Source organism: Cheilinus undulatus, linkage group 23, assembly GCF_018320785.1.
Source record: "Cheilinus undulatus linkage group 23, ASM1832078v1, whole genome shotgun sequence".
Lineage (NCBI taxonomy): Eukaryota > Metazoa > Chordata > Actinopteri > Labriformes > Labridae > Cheilinus > Cheilinus undulatus.
In genome coordinates, this window is record NC_054887.1 from 17,176,070 (window position 1) to 17,190,283 (window position 14,214).

A 14,214-nucleotide genomic window follows, 5' to 3' on the forward strand; every position below is an offset into this window, starting at 1 on the left:
GTTTTTTTATTAGAAGCATGCGTAAATCTTCTCACGACGTTGATTTTTGTTTCTTTGTCTCAAAAGCTCACATTGTACTGGTGAAAAAAATCTCAGTATGATAACGTGCCAGAATAAAAAAAAACAATGTAAATTGTTACACTGTTTAATTTGTGTTATCTAGTATTGATAAAGGCTAGATGACTGTGTTAAAATATGTGCTGTTGAGAAGTTAAGTGGAAACTTTATCCTGCTCCTTTTACAACATGTATTTTATGTTTCATGCTGGGTATGTGTCCTGATGCTGTGTAAAGGATCACTTTATAATTTTTAATCCTTTTTAATCCCTTTTTTTTTTTTTACAAATTAAAAATGTCTTTCCTTTTTATTTTACGTTGTCATCTAATTATGTTTTTGTTCTTGTTTGTATGTTCGAAATGAAAATTTCAATTAATTAATCAAAAATGGTCATATGATGTGACGTTTCATCTGCCCAAGTTTACCAGAATGAGCAACTTTAGTATCCTGCCAGAGGTAGAAAACAATGTAATGCTCCTTTCTGTGAACGTCCTGTAACTAAATCCTTCTGAAAGGTTGCTGAAAACATACACTTTTAAACCAAAAGATATAATTTTACTGTGTGAAAACAAAAGCAAAAACTATAACAAACAACTGACCTCCTAATATTAGCCTACTTGTTAAAGTTCATATCCATGATTCCAGATAGCATAGAACTCACACTTCATAGCATTCAACACTATGTGTAAAAATATCATCAAGACCATAAATATAACCAATAATCAGACATCTGATTAGACTTTAACCCTAGTAAAGGATTCACACAAAGATTAAGTCATGCTATAAGTAAGTAGTATAAGTAATATATGTCTATATTTAGGTTAATAACTGCACTTTTAGTGAAAAAGATATTTAAAATTTGGATCATTTATTTTTTTAATTGTGATGTGATCCGTCCATTCTGGATAAATAGAAGAATGCATTAAACCTTTTAAGTTAACCTCTGAAACTTTATTAGAAAAAGAAAGTTATCTTCATTATTAAATAACTTGATATGAGATAGCCCTAGATTTTTGTTTTATAATTATTATTTCTTTTTCTGTTTCGTTCTGTTTTCTTTACTTACATACCCCATAGTATGAAATTATTTTTTTGTTTGTCTTCACAATTGCTCAACCTTAGAGTTGTGTTTGTCTGCATTTGAATATTCTTCAATAAAAAATACAAACAAAAAGTAATATCTTTTTAATGTCTCTTTCAATTAAAGTTTTTTTTTTCATTTTGCATGTTCTAACTTGAATGCCTGATACAATGCACCTTGTTTTTTGACTTTAATGTACTGTTAAGTGATATATTGTGCAAAATGTTCAAAATAAAGTTTTTCTGAATAAAAGAAAACAGGTTCAGTAGGAAAAAGAACCGGCAAATGCTGCACATTAAAACCCGTGGATGTTGTTAAATATAACACTGAAATTCTAAAACAGTTTTTTTTTTTATATTATATTCAAAACACCTAAACATACGTTATTCTACAGTAATTCAGCCTAAATTGATTCGTAGAAATTGATGCGCTAGTTTGATCGCGTTAATGTCTTTATTTCTATCAGAATGCCCATCAAGAGAAGCCATTCATGTGCTGTCAATTGTAGGTCTTTAATTTCCAATGGTATTGAATGCCCCACAAGCCCTGTCAAACCACGCCCCTTCAACCACCAACACCAAACTCAGCTGCTGCAGAAAAAGCATCAGGTAGGAAATCTAAAGTTGGGTTAAAATAAAGCCAAAAAGAAACTTAATTAACACACAACTAACTCTGACGTTTGCTGTTTGCATTTTAAAGTGTTTCCGCTTCATTTTATGAAATGACACAGCCTACATCATTCCTCCCAACACGTTTTCCCCGGTGTTTTCTCCCGTAATTTAGCCCTTCTCCCGCCCACCTTAAGTTTATTTTTTCTCCAGAAACTCATTCATTTTTCGAGGCTTGTAGTTGGAAAAATCGAGCGAAAAAGCTCTATTTGATGCTTTCTTGAACATTCTGGAAGCTGTCAACGATTTGAAAGTATTTCTTCATACTCTCAAGTCTTTCTCACCGCGTGACAATTGTAATGTTTACAGACTGAGGCATTGGCTACTCTGTTAATTAGGCTGATAAAATGCAGCATTACATTATTTTTAATAGTCAGCTAATGCATTATTAAATGAAAGTGACATCAAATGTCATTTTCCCTAAAAGAGATGCAGTTTTGCCTCTTAGTGTGTAGGCTAAATCATTTTACGTTACAAAAAATTAAATTATTTCCAGCCAAAATATAGAATGAAACCCGGTCTTTGTAATTCACCAAAGTTTTAGAACGTCTGAACAGCTATTCAGGATTTAGGTACAGCTTCCGTAGGAATCCTTTTAATGAGGCTTATGTATTTCACTCAAATCTGTACATCATATCTGGCGCAGAAATATCAGATGGCCATACCATGGGGCAGTGCTGACAATTATGTCTAGACTGGTAAGGCTAGAGGCTTGTTTTTTGGGCCAGTGAATTTGAATGTTGTTCAGGCACAATGAATCAAGTCTAGTTAAAAAAGCCTTTTAAAGGCCTCCTAAGTTTTGCAGAATCTTGTTGGATACTGGAAATTCAAGATGCATGCCACATCAAGGAGTTAGCAGCAAGCTCTAGCCCAGTGGTTCCCAACCTTTCCCCACTGAGACCCCCCTACTCATATCTAAGAAGAGCTGAGCCCCCCAGATGGTTTCATATAGTATGAGTAACGCAGACAGAGCCTCGTGCCCCCCTGAAATCTCTGGTGAGAGATGGTTGGGTAACTGCAGTTCACAGAAATGTGTCTTCTAAGTCAGGATGATAATAATATTGGGATCAGTCTACGCTAAAATCTCTAGTACGTCCTTACTGATCAGTCCCAGTAAGAAGCATCATTAGATTAGACACTCAACTTCAGGACCTGTGCAAGTTAAACAACTCCATCTGTTATTTTTCTTCAACACAATCAGCCACTTTTGACTTTAAAATTTAAAACAGTCTTAGTTTTGTCCACATACATTTACAACTTTTAAAGCCAACAAGTTTTTTTTCTTCTCTTGAAATTGATGTTTCATTTTTCCAACTGGCCTTAGCTTTGCTATATATGAGTAGGGGGGCCCCAAGGAGAAAAGGTTGGGAACCATTGTCCTGTATTATAGGCTTTTGGCCTCTACTGTATTTCTATCTTCCCTTTCTTATGCCAGGGACATGTTTGTGATATACTTTGAATGGCAACGTGACACACTTCTGAGTCACAACGCCCCAGTACAGAACCGCAGGCATAAAATCTTCCTATATTATACTCCAAGCTGTGTTTAGGCCATAGTACAGTGCCTATAAAAAGTATTCACCCCCTTGGGTGTTCTGTCATTTTACTGATTTATAAATCAATCATGGTTAATATAATTTGGCTTTTTAGAAAAAAAGAAACACTTTTTAATGTCAGAGTGCAAACATTTCTACAAAGTAATGTCAATGAATTATGAACATACTGTATAATGTGAAACAAGTGACTGCATAAATATTAATCCTTTTTAAGTGACTGACCTAATTCAACAGAAGTCCAGCCAATTGGTGCTACTACTCTCACTATTAGTTAAATAGGGATCGCCTGAGTGCAGTGAATGTGTCTCAAGTGATTATAGTATAAAGACACCTATGACTCGTAGATCCAGTCACTTGTTAATGAGTATTCTTTGCTACCATTACACCATGAAGACAAAAGAACACTCCAAGCAACTCAGCAAAGGTTTTTGAGAAGTAGTCGGGATGGATCAAAAAAAAAAAATTCCAAGGTACTGAACTTCCCCAAGATTTCAGCCGAATTCATCAACAAGGAATAGAAGGAATATGGCACATGTGTAAATCAGCCTCACAAACTGAGTGACCGTGTAAAAAGAGACCAGTGAGAGAGGCCATCAAGACACCTATAACTACTCGGAAGAAGTTACAAGCTTCAGCAGCTGAGATGGAAGAGACTCTGCATACACAGACCTTTACCTTGGTTCCTCACCAGTTAAACCTTCATAGGAGAGTGGCAAAGAAAAAGCCTTTGTTGAAGAAAACTCTGATTAAATCTGGACTAGAGTTTGCCAGAAGGTACTTGTGAGACTCCATGGTCAAATGGAAGAAAGTTCTTTTGTCTGATGAGACCAAATGTGTTTTAGCCATCACACAAGATGTTCTGTTTGACAGACACAAAAAACTGCACATAACCACTGTGACACACAGTGGTGGCAGCATCATGCAGTGGGGATGCTTTCAGGAGCCAGCCTGGAAGGCTCATTAAGGTAGCAGGTAAAATGAATGTGGTAAAATATAGGAAATTCCTGGATGACGATTCTATTCAGTCTGCAAGAGAACTACAGCTTTGGAGATTTATTTTCCGGCCAGACAATGACCTGACGCATACAGCGAGAGGTTCACACTAGTTCAAAGACAAGAAGGTGAACGTTCTAGAGTGGTCAAGCCAAAGTTCAGACCTTAGTCCAATATAGAATTTGTGGCTGGATATACCTGCATGGCGCTCCATGCAACCTGACAGAGCTTGAGCAGTTTTGCAAAGAATGGAGAAAAATTATAACGTACAGATATGCAAGCCTGATTGAGACCTATTCACACAGACTCAGTGCTGTGATTGCAGCCATAGGAGCAGCTACCAAATACTGACCTGAAGGGGATGAATATTTATGCAGTCACTTATTTTGCATTGAATATTTTATTTAAGAGATATTTGTAGAAATCTGTTTCATTTTGACATTAAAGAGAGTTTTTTTTAATTTTCTTGTCAAAAGGTCAAATTATATTGAACATTTTTGATTTATAAAACCAATGAAAGGGTCTGCTCCATCTGTATAAAACAGATCTCTGCAGCCTAAATATTGATTCACACCACAAGAGGGCAGTGTGTCATTACAAATCCCACTTGGTCGTTAGCCTCTGTGGTCTGCTGTAACAGGAGATGGCATCATTGATGCACCTCTCTGCAGGTGCCCTGGCATGTTTTCAAGATGATGGATGTTTTACATTAGTGTGTGGTGACAGCAGCTTATGTTTGTGTCTCACTAAATGTCAGTAAGTATCATATTCAAAAATCTGGCAACAGAAGCAGAGTGTGACTCCACTTTTAACAGCCTCCATACTGTGAAACTGACCTTCACACTACTGTACACTGTTTAACTGTAGAGTGTCTGTCTCTGCTGTCAACATCTGCTGAACAGACACTTATCAATATGATGTCTCCTAATTGTTTATATTACCCCCTTCATTTTAATGCTGCACACTTTATGTGCAAGTGCATGCAAAAAACAAGGTAAAGATGATTTAATTAGATTTATTTGCTGTTCCTACACTGACTTGTGTAAAATGAAATGTGTTGGTAACTTGCACTCTTGTCCATATGCACTCTTTGCAGAGTTGTAGCTACTTAGAAAGTACTTATTCTGCATTTGTTTAATTTATTTCTCAAGGGCACTGCAGTGGAAAACGGTTTCCGTCAGGTATATAGGTGATGGTGTGACATAGATGGAGTAAAAAACAGCAGGCGAGTGTTAATGAACCCAGTCCTATTATTTGCTCCTGTTCTGCTTTCCCCTTCTGTGGGCTGTGGTTGGGTATAGATAAGGCTCACAGCCTGGGGGTCTGGAATCAATAATGGATGTAATTGGTGAGGTGGAAGTGAGGATAATTGAAGGTAATTGTGTGGAGCGTCACAAGCCTGGGAGAGAGGTCAAGACAAGGGAGAGAAGTTGGAGTTTGCAGGGGTGGGGAAAAAATGATTTCTAGTCTTCCTGTGCCTCTTGTATATAATGCTACCAGCACTTTAAAACTCTTAAAATGTGCAATAATTGAAGTAAAAACACAAGATTTATAAATCATCACAAAACAGCATTCTTCCTTTGTGCATTTAATTTGCTTTGGTTTCATTTGAGTGTTTTATGTGTTTGCTTTTACCCTCAGGAAGTAAGAAGATAAGTGTAATATCTGTCATGATAGAGATGAAAGTTTTGGCCTTTCTGTCCTATTAGAGTAAAGCAGCAAAGACTAGACTAGTTAGTAGTATTTTCATGCTGTTTACAGATGTTTTGGTACTTGATTTAACCTTTAAAGAGTTGAAACACAGGTGTAGTCAGCCTCTTGGGCTCCAGGGTAAATCTCAAGTCCCTCTTTAAACTGTTATTCTGTCAAGGGAATAATGTCCCTTCTCATTTTATATGTAAACTTTGCTTTTTCATGACATATCTGGGTATAATTGTGCCATAGGGCAGCAGCTACAACCCTGCCTTGCTCAAAGGACACCTCACATGTGTAGGAATGTGCAGTTTAAGGCATTCACTAGTTTGTCTAAATCATTTTAGCTGGATAAAATTAAACCAGGCAACTGTTAAACACTGCAGCCACAAGGGTGCAAGAGCAGCTGAGATGTTAACAGTAACTGGCATACTCTGCGTTCCTTTGGTAATATCAGCCTGCTTTGGATCACTGATGAGGGTGTAATCCAAAGAATACTGATTTAGTCAATTTACTTGATATTCCTTTCCCCACAGTTGTTGAACTTTATAAGCATCCACACACTTAATAAAGAGGGTGAAGTATCCTGCATGATCAGCAGGGGGCACTGCAGCACCATGCATTTCCCCCTAAACCAACCTGCTTGTACAAACTTTTTTGCCACTCTGCAGAGTCATGCCCGCTGAATGATATGACACATTCATTCATATTTCACTCTGAGAACATTCGGAGATTACTTCCATCTCGTAGCTCGGAGCAAAATTAATCCAATATCTGTGCTATGTTATCTATCCATGGATTTTATCGAATATGAGGTGTTTCTTTCGCTTGGATTTACTTTAAGTTGCAGAGAGAATATTTATTTTGTGTTGCTTTTAAATAAATGAAAGGACTTATCTAGTGTAAAATTGAGGCCATGAACCTTGAGAGAGTTACAACACGCCACTAACAGCTTCTTTAACTCAGCACTGCTCACTCTGTGTGTACTTGGAACCTCATGAGGATGTTTTTAAATTTCTTTACTTTGGATTGGCGAACACAAAGTCAGATTTTGCTGTGAATGATGATCTTTGAAAGTTCTGTATACCTAACATTTTAAAGCCTGATCAATACTTGGTTGTTAATGCTGAAAAGGTTGGAGGAATGTTTTTTGCTCAGAAGTGTGCTAATGTCATATAAACAAGGCATTCAGCTATGATATGTACCTCACCAAAGTTGCTCCAGAGTAGCAAAACAAGTGTGCTGCACCAACTATGCAGCAAAACTTGTTTTTAATTACTTCAAGAGTTTTCTAGAGATGCTCTGATCAGCTTTTTTTTTTTTTTTATCACAATCACCTTTGAGTGAAATCGATCAATACTGATACTGCCACTGATACTAATATTGATCATATGGGTTGTTTTCATATAGCAGCTGGTTTCAAGACAGTCTGGATGCAGATTGTAGCTCTTAGATTAGATTTTATATTTTTTAAGACATTCAACTTATTCATTAACAAAAGCTGGCATTTACATTACAACATAATTCATGATGTTGGAAACATTACAAACTAAACAACATTTCATAAAGGCAACAGAAACAGGTCTAACCTGGGGGTAAATTATGTATAGCCATGTTTTAGAAGTATATAGATGAATGGTGGCTCGCTTTAGCTTTGCTAGCTGTAGCTAAAGCTGACATAGCTACACTAGCTAAGTAGTTGACAGTATAAGGCAATGCAGCTAGGTTAGCTTTGACAATGTGAGCTTTAGAAAATGTACCTAAAGCTAATATAGCTACATATACTGTATAACATAGCTGTGGAGCTTACATGGTTAGCTAGTTAGTTAGTTGAGCTTTAGCAAATGTAGCTGAAGCTAACAAAGCTACGTAGATAATGTATTTACATTGCTTGCATAGCTTACATAGATAGCTTGTGTTAGCTTGTAGCTAGTTGTTGCTTACTTCAAACATCAAAGTAAAAATAAATCTAGTAGCCACTCATATAAAGTCATCATAATTCCATCTCTACAACCTGGTGATAGCTAATTGTTTAGCTTCATTGTCAATAAAAACCTTTTCTTTCTTGGACGCATTATGACTGATAACATTCTATAGTCTTTGCCATAAAACATAATAAGATAACATTAGCCTTATTGCTATGGATATCAATGGGCTTCATGAGCTTTAGCTTTAGCTTCAGCTATCCTATCTATTACGTTATCTGCTTAGTTTAAGCAGAAAATGGGGCAACCTAAGCTGCGTTTGCTGTGATAGAATGTTTTCATGGAAGAAACATTTTTTTTCTTGTAAGCAGACTGTTCAATTGGCTTCATTAAATGTTTAGTAATCAGGTTTTGCAGGCCAGGTTTTTAACTTTTGATGTCCTAACCCTTACCTTAACCTTTAACCTAGCCTAATGGAAAGTTTAATCCAATTTAATTTAAAAAGATTTAGTGTGTATTTTCATTCATACAGATGCTGCTTCTCACAGTAACGGTCTGTGAGAGGGCATGTCTCAGAGTTACAGCCAGACCCTCTCACTGGTTTAGCAGTTGGTCTGCCTACTTAGCTTTATAGTGCACTGAGACCACCTTTAGTTGGCAGATTGACCCGATAAAATGAACACTCAAGTCATCCTCATTCAGTCAACATCATGCTTTCACTTAATTTGCAGTACAAAAGCCTCCCAACTGGCAAAGCAACAAATCCAACAGTAAGGACAAATTAATTCACGAGACAGTCACATTTCCTGCAGCTACACAATGCACTTAGACATTTGGCTAATAGACCTCCATGAAAAAGCATTTGAAGTTTTGATTTCTCCGTGTTTTTATTGAATTTATACACTTGTAACTCAGAAAAATGCTCAAACAATATGCATGACGCAAAGGCAACATTGATACAAAGTGTCCTAAATGAATGTAAGTTAGCTAAAAGGCTTCAATCTGGTGGCTAAACCTAAGACTGTTGAAAATAAGTTGACCAGCAGTCCCCAAAAATTCCAACCATAAAGAACAACGAATGGACAGCTGCGATCAATAACCTGCATTTAAGAGCAATGAAACATATAAAAGCAAAAACACTGTGATACAGCTTCATGTCTGCACTAAAACGTGTCTGGGGACACATTGTATTTCTGAACCTGACCCAAGACAGAAGCAGTAGAAACCAAGCTGATTTATTGTTACCCTGTTATTACAGCCTGTTTTTACACATGACCAGAACTTCAAAAAGACATTCTTTTACCTGTCTTTGTGTAAGTTGTTTAAAAAAACAAAGAAAATTGTGAGCTTTTCCTTACCCACATGTAGTCAGTTGCACAATATACACCTACATTTGACACATAAACAACAGCTTTGAGCTTCGCGTTAGAACTAAATTAGCCTGTTGGCACATTGGCTGCTACCATAACATAATAGCTTACAACAGCCAAATAGCATCCTCCACTGAAAACACCAAAGATTCATCCAAACAGATAACTAAACAGTGTTTCGTCAACTATTCACCACGTTAAAACTTCACATTACAAATGAAAATTGAGTCTTACCATCAGTTTTCCTATATTAGTCCTCAACGACTGATGATCTCAACTGTAACCATCACCAAAACAGTAAAATCCAACCATTGTGGTTTATTTGGAGTAGTCTTGAATAAAGACAAAAGTGTCCACTGTGGCTAGCTCAGTACAGTCCTCTTATTGATGGCTTTTCCTCCATTGCTGCTGCTGAAGAGCCCAGATGCCCCAGGCAAACACTCCCAGCTATTGAGAAGGGAGACGGTGTTCTCACCGTCAGCCCTGATAATTCACGCCTTTCTGCATGACATGTTTCTGTGTTAAGTACAGTTCCATGTTGTCAGACAACTGGTCACAGGTAGATTTACCAACTCATCGAACTCCACTACAACTCTGCCCAGTCCAGGCCCTTCCTCGTCCCGGTCACTGCACCTGTGTGTATGTCGCTCAGCTAGCTAAAGTTCCCTTTGTTTTGGCTTCTTTATAACCTGCAGCAATGCCTAATTCAAAATCCTTTCTTACCATCATTTCCCTGCATAGTTTTCAGTTGCTTCAAAGTTCCCTGGAGATAAGCTTTGTTTGACGTCATCCATGTTGACCACATGAATATTCACTGCCTAAATTAGCCATGTGCTGTCTAATATTACATAGGGAGTTCTCCTGATGTTTCTCTCTAATTTACAGTTTATCTCTAAATGAATATTAATAGATGGCGAACATTTAGACTATCACAGATACATGTAAACCAGTACAGCTGTTAATATTGATCCCATATTTTGGCTCTAGTTTTTGTGTTACCTGCTGCAAGTCATGTTTCTTCATTTTTCAGTCCAACCATCTGCTTTCCCACTCTGCTCCCCTTGTCTCTCTTTTGCTGTAATACATCATTTGTCCTTCCCTATCAGCTTTATTTTGTCAATACAAGATGAACACAATGGTTCAAAACAGCAGACACAATGAGAGAGACCGTGAGAGTGCTATCGTATCAGTCTGGTTTAGTAGTGTTGTCATTAGAAATAATCAAGTCAAGGCTTTAGCTTGATTCCCTAACCTTAGTCTGCTGTCAGTAGAAGGAGTGAGAGAGGATGGAGATAAAGGTCAAGAAAAACAGGATCAGTAGAAAAACAAGATGATAAAGGAAAGACATGGGTCTCTTTGACGTGCCTACCTTGTTCTTACTTCCTGTTGAGCTCCCACGCCTAATTGGAAATGAGTGTACTTGGTAATGAATCTGTTCTTAGACTCTTAAATGCAACAGTATCAGTTCAAGTTATCACAGACATCTAGGACAAGAGGGGAGAGAAGAACAGAAAGAGGAGAGATACATGATGAAAGACTTAAGTGATACTTAAAGGGAAAAATATAATTGTCATGAATTTGCATACTTTGATGTAGATAGATATATCTCAGATGCTCTTTGATATATCTTCATACAGTCTGATTGTTTAGACTGATAATTGGGCCCCTGTTGTGCTTGTGTTGTTCTCTGAGTACTTCTTGTAACACCTGCTCAAAGGGGAGATAGCCTCATGGAGATAATCAATTATACATCTTGCAAGCTAAGTCCAAGAGATCACGAGTAGAGCAGAAATGTGAGTTGAAGTGTTGCTAGGCTAATGGTAGCAAGACACCTCATAAGAGCAACTTGTTGCTCTGCATAGAAGTGGTACTTGAGCTTCAAAGACTGACAGCAATGGAGAAAATACTCACTCTGCTGAGCCTGTGTAAAGTTGTCAAATAATGATGGTGAAAATGAGTCTACTATTGTGATTCCAGGATCTGTTGTGGTTGAGTCTTTTCTAGCTGAAAACGGCTGTGGTTGGCAAACAACTTAATGCTGTTTAGGGCAACAAACTGCAGGGTAACATGCAATGCTATTCAATGTGATATAATATGATACTTTGCAGGGTAATATGATGAAATACAATATGTTACAATACGATGCACAATGATGCGATACAATATGATATGATGTGGTACTTTGCAGTGCACTATGATATGTTACAACGCGACATTTGACCTGATATGATACTCTGAAATGTGATACGATTTTATATGATGTGAGGTGAGATGTTATGATACTCTGGAACATGATATATTACACAATACTCTGCAACGTGATATGATACGATGCTTTGCAATCTGATATGATGTGATGCAGAACGATGCGATACGATGTGTTATGTTACAATACAATGCAATATGGTATTATATGATAAGATACTTTGCAATATGATACAATATGATATGGTGTGATATGATGCTACTGATTCTTTGCAATCTGATGTGATGAGATGGGATACCATGCAATAAGATACTATGAGATATGATGTGGTACGATGCCATAGGATACTTTGCAATGTGATTTGATGCAATATGATTTGTTATGATATTATACATTACGATAAGATACACATTATGATACAGTGTAACATGATATGATGTGATATGGTGTGATAAAATGCAATGGGATATGATCATATGTGATATGCAGTACAATGGATTAGATAGTTTGCAATGTGATACAAAATGACATGATACACACTAGAGCTGGGTGATATATCAAATATACTCAATGTATATTGGCTTTTGCCACGCATAATGTATAAAATGACTGAATAATATCACAAACATCGAGTATGAATTATGTTGAAGTTTTAAGCTGTCAGCATGAATTTCTCGCTGGAGTTTCACTCCTCCCATTGTCCCTGAACACATTTCTCACAGCAGCGAGCTTTCTCTCCCCTGCCCATCCTGAAAACTCCTCTGCACATGCGCGTTTTTGTATCAGCAGAGAGAGAAGCAAGAGAGAGGAAGGTAAACAGAGCAGTGTGGCGAGTTAGCGGAGAGTTAGCTGACAGACAGACGATGAGAAACAGCGCTGGGTCTGTCATCCAGCAGTCAGTGTAGGAAACAATAGTAATAGTAGTCAATAGTAAACATAATGCAGAAAAGATTTTAGGACTTTCCATAGACTGTAAAATGAAATAGTTTATTTGATGTGTTTATGCGCATCTGGGGTAAGAAGGGGTTAATACGTAGTGAGAAAATATATTACTAATTTTTACTAATATCACTCATTTTTTTCAAAAAACAAAGAACTATTCTGACTTTATAACTATTATAGTTAACTTTTTTTAGGTTTTCCCCCATAAAACCAAATGATAACAGGCTGTTATAGCTAAAAAATGGAGATATTTGGGGGTCTGTTTTTTTTTTTGTTTGTTTGTTTTTGCTGCTTAAGCCAGAATTAAAGAGAGCTGATGTTTTTCATAAAGATTAAAAATATGCACTGACATAAATCATATCAGAGATAGGTTAAGAATGTAAAGTTCACTGTGGTCCGTGGCTAAACTTCTGTTCCTAACGTCAATCAGACTGAATGAAACCACGTCAAACAGAGCAGGCAGGTATACGTCTAGGAAAGTAGCGATGGATCAGGAGACTGTCAGACTGATTTATTATAACATTGCGCCTATTGGCTCTGGCAAACTTTCTGCAGTTTTCAGTGCCTGCTTACGATCAGCACTCCATTGGCTTGGTCCTAATGCCCGTGGCTGAGGCTAGTGGCTGCTGCCGCTTTGTTTTAACATCGTTAGGATGATGTCTCTTAAGTGACCTATAAGATCCGGCAAGGACTTCTTTCTACTCTTTGGGACCTTTGTAGGGGTAATTCTACACACACGGTTGTGTTATCCTCCCTGTAAATACTGAATAACGCCACCGTGTTGTTAGCATTTTAGCACCGGGGCTGCTTCCTCTTCTTCTCTGGTGCTTAACAGTAGGTTGTGTCCTGCGGCCAGTGTTGCCAGATCTCACGAGACAAATAAGCAACCAAGCCTGTGAAAACAAGCCCAAAACAAGCGACTTTTGCTATGGAGCCACCCTAGGTTCCAGGGAGAGAAAAATGAATAAACTGTGTGCACGGTTTTACAATCCGTGGGGACTGTGGATACAGGTTACCAATTTACATCCATGTGGACAGATTGATAAACTGTGTGCAATTTTGCAAAACTGTACCCATGGTAAGGTTTATTTTTCTCCCCCCTGGGCTTCAGGACAGTGACCACAAGGGGGAGTTTAACCACCTTTTCACTTTGTCCCGGGCATTGTTGCTCAAAAAAAACTCAGTCCACCATCTGTCCATCTGTTGCGCTTTTCATTCAAACGTCAGTGACGTTTCTTTAACAGAAAAAAAATAGATTTCCCTGCTCTGCCTCTGATTGGCTAGTACTCGTTGCCATCAGGGTCAGAGCCAATTAGAAGCAGGATGCAGATGGGAAAAAACTTTGCTGTCTCCTGCATGTGTGTGTTTGGGAAAAGGGGAGAGACCAAGGGAACAGGCAGGACAAACTATCCTACGTTTAAATAACACACTGAAAATATCTGCTTGACAACTTATTATGGAGCTGGGAACAAGCCCAAATAAGCAACTACACTTTAGAAACAAGCCCCCCAAAAAAACGCAACCCGCGACTACCAATATTTATAAGCAACTTTACAGAAAAACAAGCCCAAAGTTGCTTACAATGACTGTGGCGCCACCTGCTTTGAATAGAAACACAGCCAAAATGCTGCTGGGATTGAAGTTACTCATGTCTGCCATCTCCTGGTGTAAAGTGGTAACAGGGCAGACCTCTGCCATTAGCCCTATCTCCCAGTAGTACAGAA